Below are 16645 nucleotides of genomic sequence, written 5' to 3'. Positions count from 1 at the left end.
ATTCAAACCAAGCTACACGATCATTTACGTGGTTCGGAGATAAAGCTCCTACTCCACGGCGTGTCCGTAAGGTGGACGATCCCGATCCTTCGGTGGATTACTCCCCGGAAAACTTCCGGCTAGCTCAAACCTCCTTGTGGGTGGAGAAACCTCACCACAACCCTCACAAGAGCTCTTTTGACGCTAGGGCACAAGTAGACTACTAATAGAGATTAACCACCTCTATTTCGTCAACTCAAACCAAGCTCCCAAGCTTTGGTTTTATAGGCCACGGGTTGGAAAACCCCGCCTACCAGTCGACTGCTAAAACATGCAGTCGATTGCCCTCTGTGGAAATTCGACCGTTACAGCCCAACGGCTCAATACCAACCCTCTGTTCGCTCCAAGTCGACTGGATTAGTCGACTGTTAAAACATGCAGTCGACTGCTACAGTAACGCTACAGTACTGCTACAGTAAAATCCTAAAAACTAGGATTTTACTCCGAGTACAATCTCTCGTGCACTCGTACCCTCACCCTTATGACTCACTTGATTCTTCCTTTGCAGCTTTGACCTTTTGCCTTCAAGCCTACTTCCTTTGGCTCTCGTCCCTCGGATGCATTCAAGCCCGCGGCTCGTCCCCAATGTCATCCTTCGCGTATGCCTCGAAGTCGCTTCCCTTGGCTCTTGTCCTCGCTGTCTTGTCCACGGTCCCTCGGATGCTCCATCCTTCACCGGACCCGAAGCCATCAACCTGAGTCACATGTGTATCCTGCAAACCTGCACAACTCAAATACACATATCAAATACAAGGGTGAACCTAACTTAAACCCTTTGCCCAAACACCAAAACACATGGTCCCGTGGACCATCGGGATTGCTCCAACATGGAGGCAAGCCAGCTCAGTTACATCAGATGCAGGCCGCTCTAGATGGTCCACACATCAGCCAGGGCAGACTAGAAGCCCCTCCAGCTATGACGAATGCAAGGATATACTCCTTAACCAGAGAAGACGTAGCAAATGCCTCGACAGTGGTTACAGGTCAGATTAGTATTTTACAGCAAAGTACAACTGTATTATTCGATACTGGGGCAACCCATTCTTATATATCCAGGGCATTTGCTGAGAAGTTAGCAAGACCTCCAGAGGTACTCAGTAGTCAGTTTCTGACAACCTTACCTTCAGGAGAAATTATGGCATCCACGCACTGGCTCAGAGCAGTGCCAGTCATTATAGCAAACAGAGAGCTCTTTTATGATCTGATAGTGCTAAATATGACTGACTACGATGTCATCCTTGGAATGGACTTCTTGATCAGATACGGTGCTTCCATCAAGTGTCGTAAATACGGTGCTTCCATCAAGTGTCGTAAACAGAAAGCCGTATTTCAACCTGAAGCAGAAGCACAGTTCGAGTTCATCGGAGAACCCAAGAGAAAGGCCAAAAAGTTTCTCTCCGCTATGAAAGCACAGAGATTAATGGATTCAGGATATACGGGATTTTTAGCACATGTGGTCAGTACCGGTCAGGACAAGGACCGACAGCTAGCAGAGGTCCGAGTCGTACGTGACTACCCAGCAGTCTTCCCTGAAGAGTTATCAGGCCTAGCACCAGACAGGGAGATCGAATTTGAGATAGAACTCATTCCCGGTACAAATCCTATCTCCAAGGCACCTTACCGCATGGCTCCAGCAGAACTGAAAGAACTTCATGAGCAACTACAGGAGCTGCTTGACAAGGGCTTCATACGTCCGAGTCACTCACCATGGGGAGCGCCTGTATTGTTCGTGAAGAAGAAGGACGGGAGCATGCGTCTGTGCATAGATTACAGAGCACTGAACCAAGTCACGATCAAGAATAGGTATCCTCTTCCCAGAATTGATGACTTGTTCGATCAGCTGAAGGGAGCAGCAGTGTTCTCTAAGATAGACCTCAGGTCAGGTTATCATCAGGTGAAAGTTAGAGAAGGGGATATACCTAAGACAGCATTCAGTACTAGATACGGACATTACGAGTTCGTAGTCATGTCCTTTGGCGTGACAAATGCTCCAGCTACTTTCATGGACCTCATGAACAGAGTATTCAGAGAGTACTTAGATAAGTTCGTTATCGTCTTCATCGATGACATCCTTATCTATTCAGGAACTCAGGAAGAACACGCAGAGCACCTGAGAATAGTATTGCAGACCCTTCAGCAGAACCTGTTGTACGCCAAGTTCACAAAATGTGAATTTTGGTTAGATCAGGTGTCCTTCCTGGGTCACATCATCTCAAAGGATGGTATTATGGTAGACCCCAGTAAGATAGAAGCTGTGAGTAACTGGAAAAGACCCAAGAATGCCAGTGAGATCAGGAGCTTTCTGGGATTAGCAGGTTATTACAGAAAATTCGTAGAGGACTTCTCCAGGATAGCCTCCCCCCTGACAACTCTTACCAGAAAGAACAGAAAATTTCAGTGGACAGAGGGCTGTGAGAACAGCTTTAGCGAGCTAAACAGAAGATTGACCAGTGCACCTATCCTGACTCTACCAGAGAACACAGATAGCTTTGATATATATAGTGATGCCTCTAAGTTGGGACTAGGAGCAGTGCTGATGCAAGACGACAAGGTAATCGCCTACGCCTCCAGACAACTCAAGGATTATGAGAAGAACTATCCTACTCATGACCTTGAGCTTGCAGCAGTGGTGTTCGCTCTCAAAATTTGGAGACATTACTTGTATGGAGCTCAGTGCAGAGTGTATACAGATCATCAGAGTCTGAAGTACTTCTTCACTCAGAAGGATCTGAATATGCGACAGCACAGATGGCTAGAACTGGTTAAAGACTACGACATAGACATCCTCTACCACCCAGGAAAAGCAAATAGGGTAGCAGATGTGCTTAGCAGAAAGTCCAGTGCTACCTTGTTATCTCTAGCAGCCATGTCACCGCCCCTACAGAAAGAGATCACAGATTTCGATCTCGAACTCATAGTCGGACAGCTCTCTACTATGACATTAGAGTCTACCTTGCTTGGTGACATCCAGACAGCTCAGGAGCAGGATCCTGAAATTCAGAAAATCAAGCAAGGATTAGCAGGAACAGAGAGTGGAGAATTCAGAGTGTCCGCCATCGGGGTGTTGTATTTTGGTGACAGATTATGTGTTCCAGATCAGGGAGAACTCAGAAGGAAGATTCTAGATGAGGCTCACAAGACTCCCTATGCAATGCATCCAGGCTCCACCAAAATGTACCAGGACTTGAAGAAGCGTTTTTGGTGGCCTGGGATGAAGAGAGACATCGCTCGATATGTCAACACCTGCCTAACCTGTCAGAGGGTTAAGGCAGAACATCAGAGACCAGGGGGAGTTTTGCAGCCCATTCAGATTCCAGAATGGAAGTGGGAAGATATTTCTATGGATTTCATAGTGGGACTACCCAGAACCACGAATGGTTTTGATACCATCTGGGTAATAGTCGACAGGTTGACTAAATCAGCCCACTTCTTAGCTATCAAGATATCCTACTCCATGGAATAGCTAGCACAGTTGTATCTCAAGGAGATCGTTAGACTACATGGAGTCCCACGAACCATTATATCAGACAGAGACAGCAGATTCACATCACACTTCTGGGAGTGTGTACAGTCAGCTTTGGGCACGAAGTTAAAGTTCAGCACAGCTTTCCATCCTCAGACAGATGGACAGACGGAGCGGGTAAATCAGGTACTTGAAGATATGCTCCGAGCATGTGCCCTAGATTTCAAAGGAAGTTGGTGCAAATATCTGAGTTTAGCAGAATTTGCATACAATAACAGCTATCAGGCCACCATCGGCATGGCACCTTACGAGGCTCTCTATGGGCGGAGGTGTAGATCTCCAATCTGCTGGTATGAGAGTGGTGAACAGAAAGAACTAGAACTTCAGACAGATCTAGTGATAGATACCACAGCAGCTATACAGCAGATCCGCCAGAGGATAGAGACAGCTCAGAGCCGCCAGAAAAGCTATACTGATACACGGCGCAGACCCTTAGAGTTCGCAGTTGGGGATTCAGTATTCCTCAGAGTAGCTCCCATGAAGGGAGTAATGCATTTTGGGAAGAAGGGAAAACTAAGTCCCAGATATGTGGGATCATACCTTATCAGCAGGAGAGTTGGCAAGGTAGCATATGAGTTAGAGCTACCCCAGGAAATGTCAGCTTTCCACAACGTATTTCATGTCTCTATGCTGAAGAAGCATATCCCAGATGCCACCCAGGTGATTGAGCCCCAGCAGGTACAAGTCCGCGAAGACCTCAGCTATGACAGTCGGCCTACTCAGATAGTAGACCGTGCAGTTAAGAAATTGCGGAACAAGGAGGTACCATTAGTAAAAGTCATGTGGCATAGTCACACAGCAGAATAGGCAACTTGGGAGACAGAAGCCAGTATGAGACAGAAGTACCCAGAGTTATTCTAAGTTCGAGGATAAACTTTTTATAAGGTATGGGGGATTGTAACGCCCGAAAATTCTCAAAATAAATATTAGAAATATCCTAGTATTTTTCTAGAATTTTAGGATATTTTTACGGAATTTTTAGAGTAGCGGAAGTAGCAAAAATAAATAAAAAATGAAAAAAAGCCTACGCAGGAATTGAACCCGAGACCTATTGGGTTCTACGACTTATAGTGAACCTTAGTAACCAAGTGAACCCAGCAGGGCCGTGCTGAAAGGAAAGGGAATCAATTAAATTTATATTAGAGTTGGGAGAAATTAACCACTTAATATAAAAAGGGAGGAATTAAGTGAAGAGTTATTTTTTTTAACGCAACTTCTCCTCTCCTCACCCTAGCCAGGCCACCCCCTTCCCCTCTCCTTCTCTCAGCGCCAACCACAAGAAGGAAACCTAGGGTTCCTTTCCTAGGGCTTCAAGGACACCTTCCGGCGATGACTCCGACTCAAGGACGCTTCTCTCCGCGAGAGGAACGCGTAGACGCAAGAGAATCGTCGAGAAAATCGTCTCCACCGGAAAACTAGCGACTAGATTCGTAAGGAAACTAGCGCAAGAGGTAAGAAACCCCTCACCTGCAATATAAGTAGCTTTTCGGATGATTGTATGCTTTTAATTTAGGGATATGCAGTTTTCCGACACAAAGGATGCGAACTAGCGCATACCAAGTGTTCGATCAAATTAATAGCACAGTTAAAATGCAACTTAGGCATTTTAGTAGCCTAGATAAATGCAATAGAAGCATTTTACAGCTTATTTAGTCTTGCTACAGTTATGATGGACTAGATGTTCAACGGGTGGGCTCCCACAGTCGCCTCTAGGTTCAGATAGCCTAGTTCTGGGTTTAGACAACCTAGTAGGAGCAAGACAATAGTTATTAGCTTATGTTCAGTATTTTACTTTCTCATGGCACTGTACTGGATTAGATATCCATTGGGTTGGACTCCCATAGTCGTCCCTAGGTTCAGCTAACCTAGCAAACCCTACTAGATTCGGAATTTGCAACCCCGGGTTTAGTTAGGGATGCGCGCACAGCAAGTACAGTCATCGGGCCCAAACAGCAGCATGATTATTATTTTAATCTATTATGTTATTAGCTTCTCAAAATTCACAAAGATCAGTTATATTAGTTGAGTTTGAATTCAGCTTCAGTCTAGCTCAGCTCATGTTTCAGCTCAGTTCTTTCTTATTGATGCACATGATAGTTTATGATTAGCTTTGTATGCCATGCTTTAGTGTTCATGTTCAGTTATTTCAGCATGCCATGTTTTAGTTCAATTAGTACGTGTTTTAAATAGCATGTTTTCAAAGCATGATTTGCATCGATTGCATGTTTTAGTGAGGTAAATGGTTTCTTACTAAGCAAAAGCTTACAGATACTTTCTTTTCCTTATACTGCAGATAAAGGTAAAGGAAAGATGGACTAGCGGAGGCTGGAGGGCAATGCTACGAAGATGTGTGTGGATGGAACTTGGAATAGAGATCTTAGGGAATTTCAGCAAACTTGTTTAAGCACTAGAACTTTTTAGCATTTGGTTATTTTGCACCTTAGCATGTTAAATGTTATGAATTAGTTAATCAAGCATCCTATCATGTTTAGAATACTATTTTTGTGATGTTAGAATGTTTGGCATTTAGGTTGGAATTGTTATAGGTGATTTTGGCACGAACAAGTGTTGAAATCAGACCTTTGGTCGAAATCAGAAACTTGAATCGATCAGCTGATCGATTCGAGAGCCTCCAATCGATCGAAGGATCGATCGGGAAACTTGCCTCGTGAACAGTAGGCCTCTGGATCGATCAGCCGATCGATCCAGTGAATTCTGTCACGAACAGAAGGCTCTGGGATCGATCACTGGATCGATTGGCCAGTCTGGATCGATCAGCCGATCGATCCAGAATATTGTCCCGGGCACAGTAGCATGCTGGATCGATCACTGGATCGATCCAACCCAAGCCCCACATACAGTAGCCGGCTGGATCGATCACTGGATCGATTCAACTGTTCCAATCGATCTGTGGATCGATTGGGAGGCTCGAAAGGTGCTAGGAAGCCTCTAGTTCAGTTCCTTGACCATGGGGGAAGTATAATGTGTCATGAATAGTTAGATTACACCCCTGAGCATGTATAGAATCAAGAAATGTCAGTAGTTTAGCAAAATTTTAATTAGTACAGCTTCCGCATCTAGATTTAGTAATGGTCAGGGAATAGTTTAGCACAGCTTAATGTAACGATCGGCCTCACAGCTTAACCAGTAGAAGGTGGGTCGTTTCACACTTAGGCTTGGAAAAGAAAAGTCCCCAGCTAGAACAATATGGGATAATAGAAATTATGGAAGAGCCAAGGAGTAAGGGGAATGCCATGTAGGCGGAATAGAACGATGACCCTGCACAGCAGCCGAAAGGAGTTCGACGCTAGTTGATGTAAAGAGATATGAAAATATTTACAAATGGATGAGAAGAAGGGGTGGATTGGGAACCGCAGACCGTGTTAGTATTAGCCCTAGTATCAATTATGAGATGATTGCAATGTTGGTTGGTCCTAGGAAGATCGTATCGGTTCCACTGTACAAAAATTTTATACAAGTGTCGAACCTTTCCTAACAACCTATTGTGTTCTTTAGAAATTAAATTAGGAATCACAAATGGAACATAACATTATTGATTCCAAATTTAATTTATTTGTTCTTAATGGTTTAGACTTGGATCACAAATGATGTTTAACATTATTGATCCAAATCCACCTATGTTATAAATTCAATTAAATATTAATTTCAGAAATCGGCTTCCAGGTTAAACATGGTGAGATACTAGGCCTTCTTGGATATGGGAGCAACCACCACTTCCTAGACAAAGCCTTTTAATGAAATCTAATATTTAATTTCCTTATATAACTCTAGGTTTAACCAAAAAGAACAATCGAATCACAAATTCGAAAAACAACAAAAAACACAAACTCGAATATCTAATCCGAAAATCTAGAATCATATGCCTCTTGTGTTTAGAATTCATACAAAGAAAAACTAGTATGATGTGAAAAATAATTACTAGTTATACCTTTCTTTGTATGCAACAATCTCTTGATCTTCTACCGTATTCCTCTTTTTATCTCAGACGTTGTGTGGGCAACGATCTACCAAGATGAGAACCACCCAAGCCCTTCTTCTTCCTCACCAAGTTTCAGCCACCAAAACTCCTCCAAGGATGTAGAGGTTCGGCCACCACCACCAAGCTCCAAGGGATGCAAGAAACAAAGCCTCTTTTCTCTCCTTCTTCTCCAAGCAATATCCAGCCACCTTCCAAGCTCCAAAGGATGAAGAGTTTCGGCCAAGGAGAAGAAAGAAAAAGGAGAAGGGAGAACTAGAAGGGTCGGCCACACCACTAAGGAAGAGAGGAGGAGAATAGAATAAAGTTGTTAGCCATGAAGGCACCCCTACCTCCTCTTTTATAATCCTTGGTCTTGGCAAATAAGAAAATTTTAAATAAAAAACTTCCTTATTACTTTGCCATGAAAAGGAAATTTTAATTAATTAAAACTTATTTCCTTTTCTTAAAACAATATGGCCGGTCACCTCATAATCCCAAACAAAGAAAGTTTTAACAAGAATTAAAACTTCCTAATTTGTTTCTAGAAATTTTAAAATAAAATTTTCTCTAATAATTTATCCCTTCATGGTTGGTTATAAAAGGAAATATATAAATTAAAATTTCTCTATTAAAACATATGGATGATTTCCAAAAAGGAAAGTTATCTTTAAAATTAAAATCTCCTTACAATCTACAAATAAGGAAAGATATCAAATCTTTTCTTAATCTTTTGTAGAAACTTATAAAAGGAAATATTTAATTTTAAACTCTTTTTAAATCATGAACATGGTTATAAAAAAGGAAAGTTTTATCAAAATTAAAATCCTCCTTTCAATTTACAAATAAGGAAAGATATCAAATCTTTTCTCAAACTTTTGTAGAAAGCTATAAAATGAAAGATTTAAATTTTAAACTCTCTTTTAAAACCATGGAATCCACATAAGAAAAATTTAAAAATAAAAATCCTTTTAATTTTCTTAGGGCCGGTCACACCATGCTTGGGCTCCAAGCATTGGCCGACCACCTACTTGGCTCATCCTATTGGTCTTGGCCGACCCCTAGCTTGGGTTCCAAGCTAGCTTGACTGGCCCCATTAGGATGGGTATAAAGGTGGATATAGGTGGGTATAAAACTTTATAAATAAGAGGCTACGATAGGGGCTGAGAGGAGGAATTGGTTTTGGTCTCCCGATGAAATTAAGCTTCTCATGTTTGCCCCGAACACCCAACTTAATTTCATCAATAATAATTCATATCACTAAAGAATTATTATTGAACTACCGCACCAATCCCAAATTATGTTTTGGGCTTCTTCTTATTGTGAGTGTGTTAATCTCCCTGTGTTTAAGATGTCAAATGTCCACTAATTAAATGAGTTACTGATAACTCACTTTAATTAATTTCTTAGTCCAAGAGTAGTACCACTCAACCTTATCGTCATGTCGGACTAAGTCCACCTGCAGGGTTTAACATGACAATCCTTATGAGCTCCTCTTGGGGATATTATCAACCTAGATTACAAGGACACAGTTTTCTTCTATAATCAACAACACACACTATAAGTAATATCATTTCCCAACTTATCAGACCTATTGATTTATCGAGCTAAATCTCACCCTTTGATAAGTCAAAGAAATAAATACTAAATATATGTGCTTGTTATTATATTAGGATTAAGAGCACACACTTCAATAATAACTAAGGTCTTGTTCTTTTATTAAGTCAGTATAAAAAAAACTTACCTTAAATGGTCCTACACAATACACTTAGAGTGTACTAGTGTAATTTATTAGTCAAGATAAACTAATACCTAATTACACTACGACTATTCCAACGGTTTGTTCCTTTCCATCTTAGCAGTGAGCTACTATTTATAATTCATAAAGAACCGATAACATAATCTTCTGTGTGTGACATCACATGCCATGTTATCTACAATATAAATTAATTGAACAACTACATTTAGCATATAAATGTAGATATTGACCAATAGGATTCTTATTTCTAAGTAAATGTTTATACAAAAAGTTAGGCTTTTAGTATACATTCCAATATGTAAAGGGCTCATTTTGCATCATATATCATTATTAATAAAAGGTAAAGTTGGTTATTATATTTATTTCAGTTCAGTGACGATTGAATAAGTATAATAATATCCTTGGGTAGTAGGTTCTTATCTATAGCATATCAATTGGTTGAATTGATAGTGAGATATTGTAGATATACATAGAACACTACTCTTAACTATTCCTAGTTGAGCATTAATATACAAGGACAATATTAATGCATTGAGACTAGCATGTAGGTCAACGAATGACTTAATCTCACAAGTCATGGATATGAGATATCAGGTTGACACATGGGTATATATTAGAGAATATATACTGAATGACCCACCATGAGAATGTTTCATGGATCGTTATATGAGTGTCATAAACATTCTCATGTGACTATTGGTATAAATAGTCCTTAGACCTGAAGTCGCTACGGTTCCCTACATAAGGAATTGTGTACTTTGGTATCGGCAAACGTCACCTGTAACAAGGTGGACAATAAAGCCGATCACTGGGTATGCAATGAATTATGTGGAGGGATGTGAGTGATGTAGATGAGATCTATCCCTTCCATATGACGGAAGTGATATCTATGGGCCCCTTTATTAGTAGGACACAAGAAAGCATGACCATGTGCAAATGAGTCAATATGAGATATTGAACTTATTTGATTGAGTGTGTTTACTTAGAGATGAAGAAACACAAAGGTTGATAAGAGAATGACACGGTCTATGCTTCATCGATCAATCTAGATATCAAAAATAGAGGGACAAAGTCATACAAGATAATAGCCACGGGCAAATTAGGTCGGATCTCGACTTTCTCATCATTTGGGTAGCAATGATGCCTTGCTAGATATCACTCATTGTTTATGTATCTAAATGTTGATTTGGGTACATTGCCAATGTTACGAGAACCTATTGGGTCACACACAAAGAACAAGTAGATTTGAAAATGGGTTCATATGATGAATCATTGGATTAAGTCTTATCCGAATTGGACTTATTGAGTTAGACTCAATTGGATCTAATTGTTGGATTAAGTCCAATTCAAACTAGACTCAAAGGAGTCAATTCAAATTAATGAAATATAATTCATTGAATTGAAATTGTATGAGATTAATTGAGTAAGACTCGATTGAATTAAACTTGAGTTATACTTAAGTGAATTAGACTTGAGTTAGACTCAAGTGAGGAGACTTGAGTTAGACTCAAGTGAGGAGACTTGAGTTAGACTCAAGTGAGGATTAATGGAGAAATTTATTAAATTTTGATATTCAATGATTCATTTCATTCAATTTTCAAAATTGAATTTGAAATGAGGAGTTTCAAGTGTGGTCCTTAATGGAGTGTAAATGCTCATTAAGGCTATTAATGCTAATTAAGTGTCTTCATTGGATGAAAATACTTAAGCAATTTCTCTTCAATTTTTTGATATAGTTCTTCATTCTCCTTGCTCTTCTCCTCTCTTGGCCAAAATCCTTTCTCTAGGTTGCTAGCACAACCTATCTCCATTTTGTGAGTTTGACAAACAAACGATTGTTCGTGTGGATACCGTAGAGGCGCGAATGTGAGATCGTGTTGTGATCCGAGCTGTCGGGAGATCGTGTGCACGCACCAATGGTATAACCTCTTATAATCTTATGAAAAACTTAGTATATTTTTTCTTTCCCTTCGCATGGATCTCCTGGAAGGAACTAATGGTTTCCGCTGCGCATAAGCATGTTTAGCGCTCTAGTTCCTTATAGATCGGTAGTAAATTAGTCTCTAAAAAATATTACGAAATCGGGCGGGGGTTCATCCGGACGGTCGAAGGCCGAGGGAAGGCCAATTTGGTACTCAGAAGGAATTTCAAAAGCATCTCTCAAACTCTCAACATCGCCTCCGTCGAACTTGGACTCAAAGGACGTGTACCAGAGCCCGGGGACAGAAGCATGAGACTGTGAGGAGCTTGCCATCGAAACTAAAAATCAATGGGAAACAATGAAGAAATGCGACTGGGAAAGGGAACACTAACAGCAATGAACAACTTCAATCAAAGGGGGGCGATGGCTTACTAGAAAGATTGTAGAGATTACCGGAGAAAGATTGTCGGAGAAGACGTAAAGCACGATGACACCACGATGCTCACTAATGAAGATGAGGACGACAAGTGGGGAAATCGTAGAAGCACGCGAGTTTATAAACCTCGCGGCTGATCGACCTCAATCGTTCGATCAATAGTACAAAAACCTAGAAGTAGATCTAGCCGTTCATTTCGAAACGGCGCACATCCAGGGACCAATGGATATTCACCTGTCACATCAGGCATGCGACGACAGTAGTAGAAACGTGTCATTCCATCATCAAGAGCATTTAATGTGCTTAATTACAAAGGTATGACCACGTGCTCATACATAATTATCAAGGATTTGTTGGGTGCTACTCGGAATTTCATTCTGTTTCCCCTACATAAAAATTTGTACAAGTACAGAATTTTTCCTAGCAACCCATGTGTTCTTCAAAAGTTAAACTTAGATTGTAAATGAAACTTAACATTATTAATCCAAGTTCAACTAATGTGTTCTTCAGAAGGTTAAACATGGATTGGAAACAAAACTTAACATTTTTAATCCAAGTTCAATCCATGAGTTCTTCAGAAGTTAAATCATATTACAGAAGTTGATTAAATATCTATTTCAAGGATTGGCTTCCAGGTCGTTGGCGAGGCACTCGCCCTTCTTGGTTATGGGATCATTCACCACTTCCTAGACAAAGCCTTTCAAAAAAATTGAATATTTAAAATCCTCACAGTAAATCCTAGGTTTAACTAAAGAGACCTCAATCGAAGCACAAAATCGCTAGCCTCTTGTGTTGGTATTTCAGGATCCATACAAAGAAAAACTAAACTAGTTTCGCTACGGAATAAAGAACTAGTTATACCTTTCTTCGTAGACAAAGACCTCTTGATCTTCTGCTGTATTCCTCTCCTCTTCTTGGACGTTGTGTGGGCGACGATCTACCAAGACGACACCACCCAAGCTCCTTCTTTGCCTACAAGTTTCGGCCACCAAGGAAACAAAGAGCCGCCGACCACCAAGGATATATAAGGTAGAATCCCTCCTCTTCTTCTTCTCCTTCAAGCAACCGGCTACCAATGAATCAAAGAGCCGCCCCTAAGCTTGAAGAGGAAAAGAGAGGAGTCAGCCACCAAGGATAGAACAAGAGAGGAATTATGTAGATCATTATTATTCCTCTAAGGCATCATCTATCCTCTTTTATAATCCTTGGTAGTGGCTAAAAAGGAAATATTTTAACAATAATTAAAATCTCTCTTTTAAATTTCCTATTGTAGATGGCTACAAAAGGAAAATTTTAAAATTAAAAATTCCTCTTTTAAACATTATAGATGACTACAAAAAAGGAAATATTTTTAAAATTAAAACTTCTCTTTTGAATCCGTTGTGGATGGATTCAAAAAAGGAAAGTTTTTAAAATTTAAAATCTCTCTTTAAAATCCCTTGGAGGATAGCTATAAAAGGAAAGATTTTAAAAATTAAAATCTCTCTTTTAAATCCCTTTGAGGATGACTATAAAAGGAAAGATTTAAAAAAAATTAAAACTCTTCTTTTAATTCCTTGTGGTCGACCTCTTGCTTGGACACCAAGCAAGCCTTGGCCGGCCACCTCTTGGGCTCCAAGCAAAGCTTGGCTGGCCCTTGCTTGGGCACCAAGCAAGGATGCGGCCGACCCATTACTTGGGTAAGAAGTGGACTTGGTTGGATATGAGGCTTTATACATAAAGGCAACAACAGGGACCTAGAGGAGGAATTAGTTTTGACCTCCTGATGAGCTTGAGCTTCCTGTGTTCGACCCGAACACCCAACTCAAGTTCATCAATAATAACTCATACCACTAAAGAGTTATTATTGAACTACCGCACCAATCCCATATTACATTATGGGCTCCTTCTTATCATGAGTGCATTATCTCCCTATGTTTAAGATATCGAATGTCCATTAATTAAATGAGTTACTGACAACTCACTTAATTAACATCTAGCTCCAAGAGTAATACCACTCAACTTCATTGTCATGTCGGACTAAGTCCACCTATAGGGTTTATATGACAATTCTTATGAGCTCCTCAAGGAGACATCATCAACCTAGATAATTAGGACATAGTTTCCTTCTATAATCAACAACACACCGTAAAAATAATATCATTTCCCAACTTATCAGGCCTATTGATTTAACGAATAAATCTTACCCATTGATAAATTAAAGAAATAAATACTAAGTATATATGATTGTTATTGTATCCGGATTAAGAGTACGTACATCCATAATAACAGATGTTGTGTTCTTTTATGCAGTCAGTATAAAAGGAATAACCTCAAATAGTCTTGCTCAATACACATAGGGTGCGTTTGGTTCAAGTCATCATGTATAACCTTGGTTATGTGATTACCAGGTAATCACATAACCAAGGTTATAGGGAATAAAACATAATCAAATGTTGTTTGGTTCAACTTAGGTAATGCAACAAAAACTTGTTTGTTTGAAGGTTTTAATGAATACCCTATTTTAATATTTTACCGTATTACCCTTAGTTACAAAACTAACTATACATATTATTATTATTATTATTATTTATTTATTTATTTTTTAATATTTTTTTACTTTTCTTTTTCTTGTATATTTTTTTACTTTTTATGTGTTTTTTTATTTTTTAATGTTTTTATATTTTTATATTATTTATATTTATATTTATTATTTTTTTACAATTTTTTAATTTTAATTTTAATTTATTTTATTTTAATTTTAAAATTTTTACATTTTTATAATTTTTTTTTATTTTTTAAATTTTTTAAAAAAATTTAAATTTTAAATTTTTTGTTAAAATTTTAAATTTTTTAAAAAATTTTTAATTTTTTTTTTAAATTTTTATAATTTTTAAAAAAAATTTTAAAATTTTAATTTTTTTTAAATTTTTATTTTTATTTTTTTTTAATTATTTATTTTTTAAAAAAATTAAATTTTAAAAATTTTAAAAACATTTTTTTTTATTTTTTTACATTTTTTCTCTTTTTTTCATGTTTTTTTTTATCGGAGGGTATTTTTAGTAAAAAAAAATTCGTTAACCCCGGAATCAAGAAAAACCTTAGTTTTCTGAGGTTTTCCGATTCCGAGCTGTATGACCCTTTTGCTGACGTGTCGGACATGGAACATTACTTGGGAATCATCGAATACCTAAACCAAACAAGGTTTTTGTTGATAACCTTGGTTGGATAACCAAGGTTATCAAGAATAACCCCGAACCAAACGCACCCACATAGTGTACTAGTATAATTTTATAGTCAAGATAAACTAATACCAAATTATACTACAACCATTCTAATGGTTTGTCCCAATCCTTCTTGGTTGTGAGCTACTATTTATAATTTATAAGGAACCGATAACATGATTTCTGTGTGACACTACACACCATATTATCTATAATATAAATTTAATGGATAACTGTATTTAACTAAATGCAAACATTTGACCAATGTGATTCTCATTTCAAAATAAATATTTATACAAAAAGCTACGCTTATAGTATACATTCTAACAGGATTTGCATGTGCTTCGAGAAATATAGGTGACGTCAACAACTACCAAGACTGCTCGAATAAGCGCCTTTAGAGAATTCTCAAAGTGTCGCTGCTCATTGCCTCGCTCGGCATAGAGACCCTCCGATAGTCCATTGGTCATGGTTAGACAACGACCGAACGACATTGGTTGTTGCGTCAGTCAAATACTAGAGACCGGACGTAGAAATCGCCAAGAAAACTAGTTGTCTAGTTAGTCAGACCTGTAGCCTCCTTCGACTAGACTTGAGAGGGAGGCTTGTGATGTGGTGATAAGGGAGAGCCTACCTGTCACGAGTCAATTGACACGGTGTCGGTCAAAGTCAAGGCGGTCAACTCCGGGCTTACAGTTATCCCGGTCAGTAGAGGAGTGGTCGAGCGGACATCACCCGGACGGTCGAGGCATCATGGGCCGGTCGGGGCATCATGGACAGAGGAGTGGCCGCACGGACCGCCTGTCCGGCGCAAGAAATGGCATTACACAGAAGGAGACGAGAAAGTAAAAGAGAACACGGCGTCTATCATTAAATATGAGGAAGTAAAGACAAAAAAGAATACTATATTTATTATCAATGCACGGAAGTCAAGACAAATAAGCCTTTATCTGGCAATTAATATCATTAAATAAGGGCAGGTGAATGATCAAAGAAAAAGATATAAAAGGGTACACCAAGTATGATGAAGGCAAGATTTTCTATTTTTTGGATTACTCATTCTCCTCCTGATTTTGGCTTGAGCGTCGGAGGGCCAACGCCAGTGACCCCTTCCCTAGTTTTGGTTTTATTTTGCAAGATCAAAGTCTTTATCTCATCAACAGTCACCCCATTCCTGACTTTCCAGTTTCATTCATTCGGACAAGATCACTCTTCTTCCACGCTCTATGAAAGCACACTCTATGAAAGGGAAGGCAGTAACTTACTCTATCATAACATTCCTTTATATGAAGAAGTTACGCACCTTTAAGATATTTTAAAACGGTTAGAAATTAATCCTAAAATTTATTAGAGTAACATATCACTCATAGATACCCATATATATGTGTACCTTGCTACTGCACTTATACTACATGACTAAGTGAATTGGAGCATCCGAAAGTGATACAGGTACCCCCAAGTGAGTCGGATTTGGGGTGCCTGATCGAGTTACTTCCAACCACTCGACTCTTAGACTCAGTCATGCAACGGAGTAGAGCACGGGACAATACACAACATATATGAGCATCGCTCAGGCTAAAACTTTTCATATATATTTAAAAATGATTAACTAGTCAGGTAGCGTTGAATCTAGGATGATCGATCTGATCAACTTAACCCCATAAAATTTTTTTATCGATCATCAAGATAAATCGGAGAAGTGCATATATGAAGACATACTCTGACGGCCAACATTCTCAGGTCCGCTTTACCACGCATATTGTATTAATAATCCATTATTAATAATTA

This window comes from Zingiber officinale, chromosome 5B (genome assembly GCF_018446385.1).
Source record: "Zingiber officinale cultivar Zhangliang chromosome 5B, Zo_v1.1, whole genome shotgun sequence".
NCBI lineage: Eukaryota > Viridiplantae > Streptophyta > Magnoliopsida > Zingiberales > Zingiberaceae > Zingiber > Zingiber officinale.
This window is presented reverse-complemented; position numbering follows the sequence as displayed.